Source organism: Oncorhynchus clarkii, chromosome 22 (genome assembly GCF_045791955.1).
Source record: "Oncorhynchus clarkii lewisi isolate Uvic-CL-2024 chromosome 22, UVic_Ocla_1.0, whole genome shotgun sequence".
NCBI classification, from domain to species: Eukaryota; Metazoa; Chordata; class Actinopteri; order Salmoniformes; family Salmonidae; genus Oncorhynchus; species Oncorhynchus clarkii.
Genome location: NC_092168.1, coordinates 21,628,095 through 21,644,970, shown reverse-complemented (window position 1 = coordinate 21,644,970; position 16,876 = coordinate 21,628,095). Strand labels below are relative to the sequence as shown.

General features: G+C 45.1%; 1 pseudogene; it reads right to left on the bottom strand.

Moving 5' to 3' along the window:
• Positions 1-2,695: 2,695 nt before the first annotated feature.
• The window catches only part of LOC139380095 (UDP-glucuronic acid decarboxylase 1-like), a 40,292-nt pseudogene continuing 26,111 nt past the window's right edge, over positions 2,696-16,876 (bottom strand).

The window sequence follows — 16,876 nt, the reverse complement described above, 5'->3', positions numbered from 1 at the left end:
GACAGCTGTGTGGTTCCATGGTGTTTATACTTCCGTACTATTGTTTGTACAGATGAACGTGGTACCTTCAGGCGTTTGGAAATTGTTCCCAAGGATGAACCAGACTTGTGGAGGTCTTCAATTTTTTTTCTGAGGTCTTGGCTGATTTCTTTTGATTGTCCCATGATGTCAAGCAAAGAGGCACTGAGTTTAAAGGTAGGCCTTAAAATACATCCACAGATACATCTCCAATTGTTAAAGGCAGTCAACTTAGTGTATGTAAACTTCTGACCCACTGGAATTGTGATACAGTGAATAATCTGTCTGTAAACAATTGTTGGGAAAATTACTTGTGTCACGTGACTTGGCAAAACTATAGTTTACTATAGAAATTTGTGGAGTGGTTGAAAAACTAGTTTTAATGACTCCAACCTAAGTGTATGTAAACTCCCGACCCCAACTGTAGGTCGTTGTGTTCTTTCCCTCCCCAGACACTGGAGATGGACCTGTCCTACTGAATGGACCACACACAGTCCAACGATCAGGGTCGTCAGCACCATTATGACGAGAAATCTCCCATCGGATCTAGAGACAGAGGGGCACACCGTCATGGAGCCAATGTCAACTATGACTACTACTAACTCCACAGGCTCGCAGTCTCACTCCCCAAACTGAACTTCTCTCTTTATCTCCCCTACCTCTAACAGCAACCTCTACCTTACACCTACTACCATAACCCCAATGAACCTCCCTCTCCTCCTCTACTAACCCCAATCAACCTCCCTCTCCTCCTCTACTAACCCCAATGAACCTCCTTCTCCTCCTCTACTAACCCCAATGAACCCCCCTCTCCTCCTTTACTACCCCCAATGAACCTCCCTCTCCTCCTCTAACCCCAATGAACCTCCTCCTCTACTAACCCTAATGAACCTCCCTCTCCTCCTCTACTAATCCCAATCAACCTCCCTCTCCTCCGCTACTAACCCCGATTAACCTCCTTCTCCTTTTCTACTAACCCCAATGAACCTCCTTCTCCTCCTCTACTAACCCCAATGAACCCCCCTCTCCTCCTTTACTACCCCCAATGAACCTCCCTCTCCTCCTCTAACCCCAATGAACCTCCCTCTCCTCCTCTAACCCCAATGAACAACCTCCTCTACTAACCCCAATGAACCCCCCTCTCCTCCTTTACTACCCCCAATGAACCTCCCTCTCCTCCTCTAACCCCAATGAACCCCCCTCTCCTCCTCTACTAACCCCAATCAACCTCCCTCTCCTCCTCTACTAACCCCAATCAACCTCCCTCTCCTCCTCTACTAACCCCAATGAACAACCTCCTCTACTAAGCCCAATTAATCTCCCTCTCCTCCTCTACTAATTCCAATCAACCTCCCTCTCCTCCTCTACTAACCCAATGAACCTCCTTCTACTTTTCTACTAACCCCAATGAACCTCCCTCTCCTCCTCTACTAACCCCAATGAACCTCCCTCTCCTCCTCTACTAACCCCAATCAACCTCCCTCTTCTCCTCTACTAACCCCGATGAACCTCCTTCTCTTTTTCTACTAACCCCAATGAACCTCCTTCTCCTCCTCTACTAACCCCAATGAACCTCCCTCTCCTCCTCCTCTAACCCCAATGAACCTCCCTCTCCTCCTCTAACCCCAATGAACCTCCCTCTCCTCCTCTACTAACCCCAATCAACCTCCTCTCCTCCCCTACTAACCCCAATGTATATCCCTCTCCTCTACAAACTCCTTCTCCCACATCTCCCCAGCCTAACACTAATCTAATGACCCCTGCTCCTGCTGAACATCTGTCTCTCTTCTTCATATCACTTTGCACCAGCTGTTGTTGTGTGATGTTTGTATTGTGCATGTATTGTTTGTTTGTGTATGATCTATAGAGGATCAGTGTAAATAAAGACAGGCTTATCGCTCAGCTCAGCCTCACATTATTGACTGACCTTCTCACTCCCAGAATAGCAACAGTGATGCCAAGGTTTTAGAAGTAACACATGGAAGACATATTATTGGAAATATTTGTATTAAAATAGCATCTTCACCTGAAATTAATTATATAACATTTCCGGATTTCCAATTTGACAGTAGCGCTTTCACAAAGGATACTCCGATAGAACAACAACACGCTCACAGTGACGCAGAAACACACTCCTGGTGTGTGTTTGTGTCCAGGCTGACAGCTCACTGAACGGCACCAGGGCAAATGCAGAACGGGGGGGCAAAGCACAACACTGAGGCTCACTCTCCTTCACCCCTCCTCTCCTCCAATGTACCAATGGTTGGAATATAAAGCAGTATTTTACTTAAGAGACAGGAAACAAGAAAGATAAAATAGATAACGTCAAACAAACAAAACATAACAGAAACTGCACAGAGTAGATAACGCAACAAAACACTTCTCTCAAGCCTGCTCTTAAATAACAAAAAATGTCTATTCACAAAAAACCCAGAGTGCAAGACTGGATTCTGATCGTTGTCATGTTTGTGATTCCTATTCTTTCATTCAGGCAAGTCTATCTGCCTGGTGGTGGGACAGTTTGAGTTCTCATGTCACAAACGTCACAGCAAAAAACAACAGAAGATACAGGACATTTATATGTTGTCTTTGTCTTCACTCCTCTGAGGAGGAGAGTCCTGAGTCCTCCAGTGACCCAGCAGCCTTTGGGGATGACGTGAACCTTGACCCCCTGAGCTCAGTTGTGTTGTCTGGGTTGTCCTTTCTTTTGGCGGGCTGCCTTGGGTTTGAAGATGTACTGGTTGTTAGCCTGGTGCTCCAGCTCCCGGCTGAAGTACTGGATGGTCTTGTTCAGGCCTTCCTCCAACGGTACCTGGCAACACAGTAACATACACATGAACACACACATACAGTGCCTTGCGAAAGTATTCGGCCCCCTTGAACTTTGCGACCTTTTCCCACATTTCAGGCTTCAAACATAAAGATATAAAACTGTATTTTTTTGTGAAGAATCAACAACAAGTGGGACACAATCATGAAGTGGAACGACAGTTATTGGATATTTCAAACTTTTTTAACAAATCAAAAACTGAAAAATTGGGCGTGCAAAATTATTCAGCCCCTTTACTTTCAGTGCAGCAAACACTCTCCAGAAGTTCAGTGAGGATCTCTGAATGATCCAATGTTGACCTAAATGACTAATGATGATAAATACAATCCACCTGTGTGTAATCAAGTCTCCGTATAAATGCACCTGCACTGTGATAGTCTCAGAGGTTCGTTAAAAGCGCAGAGAGCATCATGAAGAACAAGGAACACACCAGGCAGGTCCGAGATACTGTTGTGAAGAAGTTTAAAGCCGGATTTGGATACAAAAAGATTTCCCAAGCTTTAAACATCCCAAGGAGCACTGTGCAAGCGATAATATTGAAATGGAAGGAGTATCAGACCACTGCAAATCTACCAAGACCTGGCCGTCCCTCTAAACTTTCAGCTCATACAAGGAGAAGACTGATCAGAGATGCAGCCAAGAGGCCCATGATCACTCTGGATGAACTGCAGAGATCTACAGCTGAGGTGGGAGACTCTGTCCATAGGACAACAATCAGTCGTATATTGCACAAATTTGGCCTTTATGGAAGAGTGGCAAGAAGAAAGCCATTTCTTAAAGATATCCATAAAAAGTGTTGTTTAAAGTTTGCCACAAGCCACCTGGGAGACACACCAAACATGTGGAAGAAGGTGCTCTGGTCAGATGAAACCAAAATTGAACTTTTTGGCAACAATGCAAAACTTTTTGTTTGGCGTAAAAGCAACACAGCTGAACACACCATCCCCACTGTCAAACATGGTGGTGGCAGCATCATGGTTTGGGCCTGCTTTTCTTCAGCAGGGACAGGGAAGATGGTTAAAATTGATGGGAAGATGGGAAGATGGATGGAGCCAAATACAGGACCATTCCTGATGGAGTCTGCAAAAGACCTGAGACTGGGACGGAGATTTGTCTTCCAACAAGACAATGATCCAAAACATAAAGCAAAATCTACAATGGAATGGTTCAAAAATAAACATATCCAGGTGTTAGAATGGCCAAGTCAAAGTCCAGACCTGAATCCAATCGAGAATCTGTGGAAAGAACTGAAAACTGCTGTTCACAAATGCTCTCCATCCAACCTCACTGAGCTCGAGCTGTTTTGCAAGGAGGAATGGGAAAAAATTTCAGTCTCTCGATGTGCAAAACTGATAGAGACATACCCCAAGCGAATTACAGCTGTAATCGCAGCAAAAGGTGGCGCTACAAAGTATTAACTTAAGGGGGCTGAATAATTTTGCACGCCCAATTTTTCAGTTTTTGATTTGTTAAAAAAGTTTGAAATATCCAATAAATGTCGTTCCACTTCATGATTGTGTCCCACTTGTTGTTGATTCTTCACAAAAAAATACAGTTTTATATCTTTATGTTTGAATTCTGAAATGTGGCAAAAGGTCGCAAAGTTCAAGGGGGCCGAATACTTTCGCAAGGCACTGTACATAGACACATACACTACATGACCAAAAGTATGTGGACACCTGCTTGTCAAACATCTCATTCTAAAATCATGGCCATTAATATGGAGTTGGTTCCCCCTCTGCTTCTATAACAGCTTCCACTCTTCTGGGAAGGCTTTCTACTAGATGTCGGAAACATTGTGGTGGGGACATGCTTCCATTCAGCCACAAGAACATTAGTGAGGTCGGACACTGATGTTGGCCGATTAGAACTGGCGTTCCAATTCATCCCAAAAGTGTTCGATGGGGCCAGTCAATTGTCTACTTCAGTTTATTTTAGTAAATACTTTAAAAAAATTTTCCTTAAAACTGCATTGTTGGTTAAGGGCTTGTAATAAGCATTTCACTGTAAGGTCTACACCTGATATATTCGGCGCATGTGAAAAACAAAATTGGATTGATTGATAGTGAGTTTTGCAAAAAAGGACAGATGAGTTTTACGCACTACGAGCTTCAGCATTTGGCGCTCCCATTCTGTGAGCTTGTGTGGCCTACCACTTCACGTTTCCTCTTCACAGTAACAGCACAGGTGACTGGGGCAGATCTACAGTAGCATGGCAAAATTTTTACGAACTGACTTGTTGGAAAGGTGGCATCCTATGACGGTGCCACATTGAAAGTCACTGAGCTCTTCAGTAAGGCCATTATACAGCCAATGTTTGTCTATGGAGATTGCATGCCTGTGTGCTCGATTGCATGCCTGTGTGCCCCCCACATCCAAGTGCACTTAAAACACAAACAATCATAGTAGTCTCAAAGAACATCACCTGGGGATCCCCTATATCCAACCCCCAGACAGTGTCAAACTACATCCCCCATAATGCACCACCCCTCCACCTCTCTGGGAAGTGTGATGTGACAGCAGTGCATTGAGTAAATGGTGAATCACTGGTGAGAGTGAGTGACAGGCATGTTTCAATATTGAGTGGTATTATACACTCACCAGACAGTTTATTAGGTATACCCATCAAGTACTGGGTCGGTACCCCCTTTGCCTCCAGAACAACCTGAATTATTTGGGGCATTCTACCTGGTGTTGCAAATGTTCCACAGGGATGTTGGTCCACGCTGACGCGATGGCATCACGCAGTTGCTGCAGATTGGACGGCGGTACATTCATGCTGGGAACAGCCCGTTCCATTTCATCCCAAAGATGCTCTATTGGGTTGAGGTCTGGGGACTCCATAGGCCACTCAAGTAGACTGAACTCACCTTCACGTTCCAGGCAATGTTTTTCCACTCCTCAATTGTCCAGTGTTGGTGATCACGTGACCAATGGAGCCGCTTCTTCTTGTTTTTAGTGGACAGGAGTGGAACCCGGTGTGGTCGTTGGCATGTGTGTTTATGTACTGAACACAAGTTCCTAGAATAGCATCATCTTGGCTTTGGGGATGTCGGGCCGTCGCCTCTGAGGGTCATCCTGCCCCTCTGGAAGGAACTGGATCTGACTGCGGCTCACTGTGTGTGAGTGTGATTGTGTGTGGAGAAAAGTGGGAGGTAGAGAAGGGTACAGTTAGGTACAAGTCCAACCTAGAACAGCAGCAATCTATTATATTTTCAGAGAGAGGAAGAAAGATTGAAAGAGAAAAAGTAAGAAAGATAAGGAGCAAGGGGAAGGATAAAGAAAAGTGTTGTTGCAGAGGGCTTGTCTGTTGATCTGACACTCACCCACCAGACTCCTGATGAGCTCAGCAAACTCCAATATGGTGTGTTCTTCTGGGTTCCCCTACAGGCAGATTACATGAATCAGCACAGAAAATCAACACAAACACAAGAAGATGCAAACACACACACACACACACACAGAAAGATGAAAGTGCACACACCCTTTCAAAAGCAATTTAGCGGAGTGCTGCACACCGACCTCCCAGTGTCAAAGCACAACAATTTGGTTGGTCAGAGCACAACCCTGGTGTGTCTGTTTCAATAATGTACGTCAGCAAGTCTCTTTCTACAAGACCTCTCCTACTACTGTCACATCTCTAAACATTATGTCAGAGTGAAGTGGCTGAATAGCTACCATTCTGTAACATCCATTGCCTGACAGGTACTATAGAGAACCGTCTGAATAGCTACACAGCTCACAGTATGACTAAAACAACAGTAGTCAGATATGTTAGTGTATTTTTTCTTTTTACTAATCATCATCCATTTGCTTTGACATGAGAGACAGAGAGATTCATATCATCAGGCTGTGCGAGTGAACACAGACGGGCAGCAGAGAACACACTCAGTACAAATGTTACACCAACTGCCATGGAGCTAAGATGACTACCTATACACTGGTCTACGTAGCCCCTGTCTCTTCCCCTGGGACCTGGTCTACGTAGCCCCTGTCTCTTCCCCTGGGACCTGGTCTACGTAGCCCCTGTCTCTTCCCCTGGGACCTGGTCTACGTAGCCCCTGTCTCTTCCCCTGGGACCTGGTCAGGATAGCCCCTGTCTCTTCCCCTGGGACCTGGTCAGGATAGCCCCTGTCTCTTCCCCTGGGACCTGGTCAGGATAGCCCCTGTCTCTTCTCCTGGGACCTGGTCTACATAGCCCCTGTCTATTCCCCTGGGACCTGGTCAGGATAGCCCCTGTCTCTTCCCCTGGGACCTGGTCTACATAGCCCCTGTCTCTTCCCCTGGGACCTGGTCAGGATAGCACCTGTCTCTTCCCCTGGGACCTGGTCAGGATAGCCCCTGTCTCTTCCCCTGGTACCTGGTCTACATAGCCCCTGTCTCTTTCCCTGGGACCTGGTCAGGATAGCCCCTGTCTCTTTCCCTGGGACCTGGTCTACGTAGCCCCTGTCTCTTCCCCTGGGACCTGGTCACGATAGCCCCTGTCTCTTTCCCTGGGACCTGGTCTACGTAGCCCCTGTCTCTTCCCCTGGGACCTGGTCAGGATAGCCCCTGTCTCTTCCCCTGGGACCTGGTCTACGTAGCCCCTGTCTCTTTCCCTGGGACCTGGTCTACATAGCCCCTGTCTCTTCCCCTGGGACCTGGTCAGGATAGCCCCTGTCTCTTTCCATGGGATCTGGTCTACGTAGCCCCTGTCTCTTCCCCTGGGACCTGGTCAGGATAGCCCCTGTCTCTTTCCCTGGGACCTGGTCTACGTAGCCCCTGTCTCTTCCCCTGGGACCTGGTCTACGTAGCCCCTGTCTCTTTCCCTGGGACCTGGTCTACATAGCCCCTGTCTCTTCCCCTGGGACCTGGTCTACATAGCCCCTGTCTCTTCCCCTGGGACCTGGTCTACATAGCCCCTGTCTCTTCCCCTGGGACCTGGTCTACATAGCCCCTGTCTATTCCCCTGGGACCTGGTCTACGTAGCCCCTGTCTATTCCCCTGGTACCTGGTCTACATAGCCCCTGTCTCTTTCCCTGGGACCTGGTCTACGTAGCCCCTGTCTCTTTCCCTGGGACCTGGTCTACATAGCCCCTGTCTCTTCCCCTGGGACCTGGTCTACATAGCACCTGTCTCTTCCCCTGGGACCTGGTCTACATAGCCCCTGTCTCTTACCCTGGGACCTGTCTCTTCCCCTGGGACCTGGTCTACGTAGCCCCTGTCTCTTCCCCTGGGACCTGGTCTACGTAGCCCCTGTCTCTTCCCCTGGGACCTGGTCTGGATAGTCCCTGTCTCTTCCCCTGGGATCTGGTCTGGATAGTCCCTATCTCTTTCCCTGGGACCTGGTCTGGATAGTCCCTATCTCTTTCCCTGGGACCTGGTCTGGATAGTCCCTATCTCTTTCCCTGGGACCTGGTCTGGATAGTCCCTGTCTCTTCCCCTGGGACCTGGTTAGTCCCTGTCTCTTTGCATGGATCACACATATTGATTACTACAACCATTTTGACTCAGAAGAAATGCTCTCCATTACCTTGTGTGTGTGTGTGAGTGAATGAGTGTGTGGACAAGGCATGTGTGCTGATGATCCTGAACAGACTGGTGATTAGGAAATTGTCACATTTGAATGGATGAGACAGAAGTGGAAACCAATGCGGGGTTAACACGTCTCAGAGTAATTAAGACTCATGAGCGCATTAGGCACGGCTTGTTAAGGACCCTGGTTTGCATGTGAATTGAGAATGCTGACCTCTTATTTCCCCTCCTCCCCTCCCCTGCATCAATAATTTCCTTTATTCATTAGGCTACTCCCTCCCCTGCTCCAGACACAGCGGTTTATCATAGCGTCAGACATCGTTGTGGTGTGAGGAGGCCTGGTAGAGCTGTGATGCTGTTTCACCATACTGAGGAGTTTGTCTCTATCTCTCTCTGTCTAGATGTAGACAGCTAATCTCTGATTATAGTGTGTGTTTGTTATTGTGTGTCCACAGGAGTCATGTATTCTCTTTAAACTAAGTTGCTGCCATCTTCTCCCCTCAGCTCTCACAGGTCAGAGAGCCTATCTAGGTCTGGGTCTGGTGTTTGGGTCTGGTATCTCCTAGGCTCGCATTCTATTAACACAAACTCACTCCAACACACTGGTGCAAGCACGTACATGCTCTCTCTCTCTCTCTCTCTCTCTCTCTCTCGCACAGCCAGGGCTTATATACCATCTAGGGATTCAGAGAGGGATGGGATGGAGAAGGTGGAGGGAGAAAGCATATTGATGGGTTAAAATTGGGTTGCCATTGATGGCGCGCACACAGACACACACACACACACACACACACACACACACACACACACACACACACAACACACACACACACACACACTAAAACTCTCGCAACCAACACATTGGGGAAAAGGCAGCGCTCACTACAACGGCTTTCAACCAACTTTAATGTGGACATCTTTGCCAACCTCTGAGGGTTGTACGGAACACCATTAAAGCCAGAGTTATTAGCCTGGTTTGTGAAGTTCTACTGAGAGATATAAAACAGGATGGAACAGAGAAGCTAACATCACACAGATAATATACAGACAGACACGTCCATCAGAGAGATCCAACACAACACAAAGACACACAGAGGAAAGGAAGACCAAAGGACCATGCGGATGAGAAGAGTGAATGCTTGCATGTGTGGTTCTATAAATGTCAATATGTGTGAAAGAGAGAGAGAGAGAAAGGGAGAGCACACGTGTGTTTTCTACTACAGTGTCGTAAAGTGGGAGCGTGTGTGTGTGTGTGTAAGCCCCCAAGGCTAGGTTAATATATCACAAGCGGCCAAACACAGCATGTCTCGTCTGTCAGTTAGAAAAGCGAGTTGGTGGGCAGTCCCTATAGCACCAAAGAGGCTTTGGGTGGAATTAGAAGTCAGGGAACACAGTCTTTGTCGACAGGAGATTAAAACCCAGCCAGCAACAATCTAGCAAAACAACATTTACCTTTGTCTGCTTATTTATCCCAGGGCCAGAGAAGTACTGTCTGGAAACCAGGCTCACAATATGCACACCTTGTAGCCGGAAGGAGGATCAAAACCAGACCTAATGCAGCGGACATTTTAACACTCCCATTATATCAATTGTGAATGAATTTGAGGCTGTCTAAAACCATGCATCCCCTTCAGGTACACCAAACTGAACCAAACTCCACTAAAGAATCTACTTTTGTCGATTTCTCCTTCCCTACGTTTGTCTCCGAGTCTACAAGTGATATTGGGAATTAGTCACGGGGAAACATTTATACAGTTACACATCTGGATATTATTTTTTACGACATATCATATCGTTTTGACAAAATCGCAATATTATTTTTTGCGCTAGTTGGCTGTACCTGAACAAAAACTCCAGTACCTTTCCTTCATACAGTAGCTTGTCCTCCATCTTCTTAAATAGAGAGACAATTTGTTTACAGCGCTTTTATTTCCATGACTGATCAGAACTCGTTCTCATCCAACTGCAGCAGACGTGTGCTGAACAACATGTTTGGAACATCGAGTCGCAGTGAAATTACAGCATCCAAACGCAATACATATAGAATCGTGAGAATCGCAATACATATCGTATCGGCACCTAAGTATCATGATAATATCGTATCGTGAGGTGCCTGGCAATTCCCAGCCCTATTGCTAATGCTGAGTGCCTCCGGTGTTGTTCTCACAAACAGGTTTTAAAGAAGAGTCTAACATGATAAAACAATTGGATTGAATCTAGAGTCACCTACATTACAACGTTTTTAATTTACTGCTTGTGCACATTGATCTACAATCAATTTCTAAATTACTTCAAAGACTAGCTGCAGAGACAGGGTCTAGTGTGCCTGTGTGTGTTTGTGCGCAAGAGAGTGTGTGCCTGTGCCTGGAAGCATGAGCGTGAGCGTGTGAGTGTGTCCGGTCTGTGCATGCGTCTGCTTGCACGTGTGTGTCTTGGCCACTGTGATCAGCAGCGTGAGGTCCCTGTAGCTTGCTGCATAGAGAGAAATGTAGTGTCGTGACCTTTTGTGTTAATGCCACTGAAGTTCACCAGGCTGAGTCACTAACAACCACTATGCTCCTACTGGGAAGAGAATACAACTGGCTCCCTTCTCACCAGCCATCCATCAATATAGACCTTTTTCTCCACAGTTGTTCTTTCTTTCTTCTTTCTTTTACCAGAAAAGAGACGAGGGAAAGGCGTTGTCGTTTCCTCTCTCCCTCTCAACATCATCCACCTCCACAAGATGACATCAGTTTACCCCAAAGAGGACAGGGTAACAAAGTCTGGATCACTCGTTCTGTCATGTCCTCCAAACTAAATTACCTCAGAGAGAAATATTCTAAATCCCTCATACTAATGTCACAAGCCCAAGCCTAACTGCTGAATCATTGTGCTGTTAGTTTGAATGAAGACGTACCAAGACATGTCCACTTATTGTATTTCCAACTAAATGTATTTGTCTCTCCTTTTATTTTGTTTGGATTATTATCTTCCTTTTGGAGCAGCCTTGTTCAAACTCCTACTATCTTGTATATTCTTTCCCCATTACCACACTAAAGCTTGAGAGCTCGCTGACAAAATCTTTTTTTTCCTGTGCGATTGTGTCTGGAAGTTTGTACTGAGCAAAATACCAAATTGGCAAAATAAAACAGATTCCAACAAAGAAAGAAATTATGCTAAAATAATTAGCAAATCGCTCCTGTGTTATTATTCAAAGTGTTTCCTACAGGGCAGTTGTAACTAACCGAGAGACTGAGGCCCTATAAATAAAGACAAAATAATAACAGAACTACGCTGGAGGCATGAATTCAGATTAAACCAAAAAACGCTTCAACAGATGAATACCTTCGGGTTCATTGATGAAATACACAGACAATGCTGTAAGCACCTGTATTGATGAGAAAACATTTCCCCACAGATCACAGTTAAACTAAGCAGGGCTAGAGGGCAAGACAACATTCATGGATTACACTGTTAACTCACTCTTTAGTTTACTGCACCTCCTGCAAGAAAAACTGGCCTTAAAGCAACAAGACAGTACTCAAATTTAGCAGCAGACTAGAGAGAGGAGAGACAGAGACAGTCCACAAAAATAAATAAAAGAAAGTGTACCATGAGAAAAAGAGTGCCCATTCCACCCGCCACTTGGCACAATCATATAAAAAGGTCCACATCTCCCCCTCAATTTCTCAGGGTGTCAATTGTTCCACTGAGAAGAGATATGAGTGACATCACCTCAACCGAATCAGCTCGGTCAGGTGCTAAAGTATCGGAGTTGTCGTTGTCTCCCTCCGGCCCTCTGAGGCCTCGGCCGTGTGGGTGAAATGCACCCTGGAAAGTGATGAGAGGTCTGCTGTCTTGACTTACTGCTAGACAGAGAGGAGGTGGTGATGATGTCCTCAACGTGGGATAGGCTCAGTAGCCGTTCAATCCCGAAAGGTGTTTGATGGAGTTGAGGTCAGGGTTCTGTGCAGGCCAGTCAAGTTCTTCCACACCGATCTCAACAAAAAACATTTCTGTATGGACCTCGTTTTGTGCACAGGGGCATTGCCATGCTGAAACAGGAAAGGTCCTTCCCCAAACTGTTGCAACAAAGTTGGAACCTCTGCAATGTCATTGTATGCTGTTGCGTTAAGATTTCTCTTCACTAGAACTAAGGAGCCTAGCCCGAACCATGAAAATCAACAAACATTACAGTTGGCACTATGCAAATCAAATCAAATTTTATTGGTCACATACACATGGTTAGCAGATGTTAATGCGAGTGTAGCGAAATGCTTGTGCTTTTAGTTCCGACCATGCAGTAATATCTAACAAGTCATCTAACAATTTCACAACAACAAAGGAATGAATAAGAATATGTACATAGAAATATATGGATGAGTGATGGCCGAACGGCATAGGCAAGATGCAGTAGATGGTATAGAGTACAGTATATACATAGGAGATGGGTAATGTAGGGTATGTAAACATTATTTAAAGTGGCATTGTACAAAGTGACTAGTGATACATTTATTACATCCAATTTTCAGCAAACTTAACATGTGTAAATATTTGTATGAACATAACAAGACTCAACAACTGAGACATAAACTGAACAAGTTCCACAGACATGTGACTAACAGAAATTGGATGTGTCCCTGAACAAAGGGGGGGGGGGGGGGGGTCAAAAACAAACGTAACAGTCAGTATCTGGTGTGGCCACCAGCTGCATTAAGTACTGCAGTGCATCTCCTCCTCATGGACTGCACCAGATGTGCCAGTTCTTGCTGAGAGATGTTACCCCACTCTTCCACCAAGGCACCTGCAAGTTCCCAGACATTTCTGGGGGGAATGGCCCTAGCCCTCACCCTCCGATCCATCAGTGAAGAGCACTTTTTGCCAGTCCTTTCTGGTCCAGCGACGGTGGGTTTGTGCCCAAAGACAACGTTGTTGCCGGTGATGTCTGGTGAGGACCTGCCTTACAACAGGCCTACAAGCCCGCAGTCCAGCCTCTCTCAGCCTATTGCAGACAGTCTGAGCATTCCTGGTGTTGCCATCCTGTACCTGTCCCGCAGGTGTGATGTTCGGATGTACCGATCCTGTGCAGGTATTTTTCCACGTGGGCTGCTACTGTGAGGACGATCAGCTGTCCGTCCTGTCTCCCTGTGGCGCTGTCTTAGGCGTCTCACAGTACAGACATTGCAATTTATTGCCGTGGCCACATCTACAGTCCTCATTCCTACTTGCAGCATGCCTAAGGCAAGTTCACGGAGATGAGCAGGGACCCTGGGCATCTTTCTTTTGGTATTTTTCAGAGTCAGTAGAAAGACCTCTTTAGTGTCCTGAGTTTTCATAACTGTGACCTTAATTGCTTACCGTCTGTAAGCTGTTAGTGTCTTAACGACCGTTCCACAGGTGCATGTTCAGTCATTGTTTATGGGAAACAGTGTTTAAACCCTTTACAATGAAGATATTTGAATTTTTAAGAATTATCTTTGAAAGAAAAGGGTCTTGAAAAAGGTTTCTTTTTTTGCTGAGTTTATAGTGTATGTCTGTGTGGGGTAAGTCTGTGAGGCATGTTTATGAGATAGGTCTGTGAGTTAAGTCTGTGAATTCACAGACTATGGAAGTAATTTAGCAAAGTCTGGCTAAGTCTTAGGAAGTGGATGAGAGAAGAGGAAACTTAGAAGAGAGGTCACGTGAAGGTCCTAGCTCCCCCACTGTTTATGCAAGCCTAATTAAAGCCATTCAGGTTCCAGGTAATGTTTGCTCGGAGGAGATAGGAGAGCTTCAAATACCCATCTGCCTCTGATCGCTCCCTTTCTACAGTGCAGCATGTGTGTGTGTGTTGTGTTGTGAGATGATCAGGTGGCACCGTCGATGAAAGCAAGTCTGATTAAATTATCCCCCCAAAATCATTCTCACACACAAGCACAGCAATCGGCAAAACCTCTTTGAAGACTGAGGATGTGGATGAGGTGGTGTATTTGTGATGAAAAGAGAGAGATGGGTGTTAGTATTGTATTCCATGACCTTTGTAAGTAAAGCAAATCAAACTTATTTTTTCCCCTCCAAACACTCGTGGCCAGAGCTCGCCTGACCAGCCAGCCTCACGTCCATTGTCTCCAGATTCTTGTGAGTGTTATCCAGACCCCTACGGCATATCCAGACCCCTACGCCCCTCCACCCAAGGCCGAGTCTGCGTTAGAAATACCTTGACCTTCATTCCTAGAAAGCAGTATTAAGCCCATCAAAGCTTGGGGATGATTCCCTCCATGGTTATCCAACACTTCCTTAGAGGAGAGAGCATGCTTAAAGGTCTGGGCCTATAGAGCACATAATAAAATAACACTAACACATACTGCCACAATTTTCCCTTACAGACAAACACCCTTTCTACTGAGCAACATTTTGTTTCTTCAAGAGAGAGTGCCCTTTAAGCTACTCAGTGGGCAGTCTGTCTTCCGCCTTTATCCACTAAATACAGAACTTGAATAAACAATTCTTATGCCATCTGTCAAATACATTCACAGAAACAGCATGCAGAGATTCACAGACACAAACGGAGAGCAAAGATGGAGAGCAAATTAGAGACAAACAATGTGTGTGTGTGAAGTGTTCAAATACCATTTCAAATATTTAAATTACTTCATTCATTACTACATTTCGAAGTATTCAGATATTTTTCATTTGAAAAGACAAGTAGTTGAATATTGGAATGTACTGTATGTGGAAATATAGTTGGAAAGTATTGGCATGTATCTGAAAATACTCACATGCATTTAACTCAGGTACTGTATTTGAAATAAGTATTTGAAAATACTTGCAAATAGTAGGCTACTTATAGGAAATGATTGAAAATACTTTCAAGTAGCCTACTTCCAATGGAAATACACAAAAAAAGAATACACATGAACCCAGGCAGGCACTTAGCTCACATATTGGAAAGCCCTCGTCTGGGATCCGCTACCATACACCTATAAAAAATAAGGTGAAATGAAACATAATAAGAATGTTATTGTCATGTCCACCATGTGCAGAGAAAAGTAGTATATGCTGAATCATAGAGGGAGGGAGAGAGATTCAAGTCAGTCTGTCCATCTGTCAGACTGCACAGAAAAAAATGAGTGAGAGTGAGCGAGTTGTTGAGAAGTGATAGTAACACTAAAAAGGGTAGAGTGTGTGAGAGCAGAAATATCGGTGAGGGACCAGTAGCGTCAGAGGAAAAGTGAGAGTGAGCGAGATAGTAACCGTGCTAGTAGTAGTGGACGTACGGTGAGGGCCTCTCCCTGTAGAGCCTGCAGTATGAAGTTTCTGACCATGCGGCCATCGTTCATCGTTCATGCATCTGGGAGCCAAAGGTGTTAAAGATGCGTGCCACCCTCACCTCCACTCCTTCCTGTGGGCACAGGGAGAGGAAATAGAGGGGTGAGAATAGAAGTACACAAATCCTACCATGGCACAGGACAAAAGAGGGGGGGGGTTATGGTTAGTGTCATAGGGCTACCCTAATGTACTGATGAAACAACTGGATAGGTTGAGGATATTAAGTCATTCATAAGTCATTGTCATGTAATTACCATTTTACAGTACATTTCTAATACCAGGTGAAGAGCAGACCATAAAGTAAACCAATGTAAGCAAATACACTGAAAGTCAGAGTTGAGAGTAAAACTACAGGCTCTATGGCTTATCTTCATCAGACTAGTCAAATACGGAATGGATATGGTGGATATGGAGGATTAAAACTACCAGGCACAAAATCCATACCCTTTCTGAACCTGTTTACAGAACATTAAAGACAGGCACACAGATCATTGAGTCAGGATAAAACATCTTAAACTCTGATGGCATTTTCCAAATGACGCATAATATTGTATAATACTCTCATAACATACATTTTGGTTTCAAAACTATAAGTTCTACAAACACATGCTTAGTACTGAGAGAAAAGGTAAGAACTGTGGGATTCTAATAAAGGATAATGTGACTACTACAGAGCCTGAGATACAACAGGCCAAAATGTGTTATTTCATAGTTTTCATGTCTTCAAATAGTACAACTAAAGAAAAACCCTGGAATGAGTCGGTGTGTCCAAACTTTTGACTGGTACTGTATACAAGACCCAGACAGGTGAAGAAACTCCAAACTTATTTTACCATTCCCTTTTCCTATCATGACATTGCCAGCAGTAAGATATGAGTTAGATTTTCAAAGAAAAGTCCTGCAGCTTTCAAATGATATGTCACTTTATATTTTCTAGAAAACATTTTTGGATGGTGGGGTTCCACCCAAACACGCTGGACCCGGTACTGCGTCCAAAACAACCACTCAGAGTTGAACAGATTAGGAAAACATTTGTTTTGCTGATCTAACATGCTAGCGCCATTTGGCATTTGTTTTACCGATCTAACATGCTAGCACCATTTGGCATTTGTTTTACTGATCTAACATGCTAGCGCCATTTGGCATTTGTTTTACTGATCTAACATGCTAGCGCCATTTGGCATTTGTTTTACTGATCTAACATGCTAGCGCCATTTGGCATTT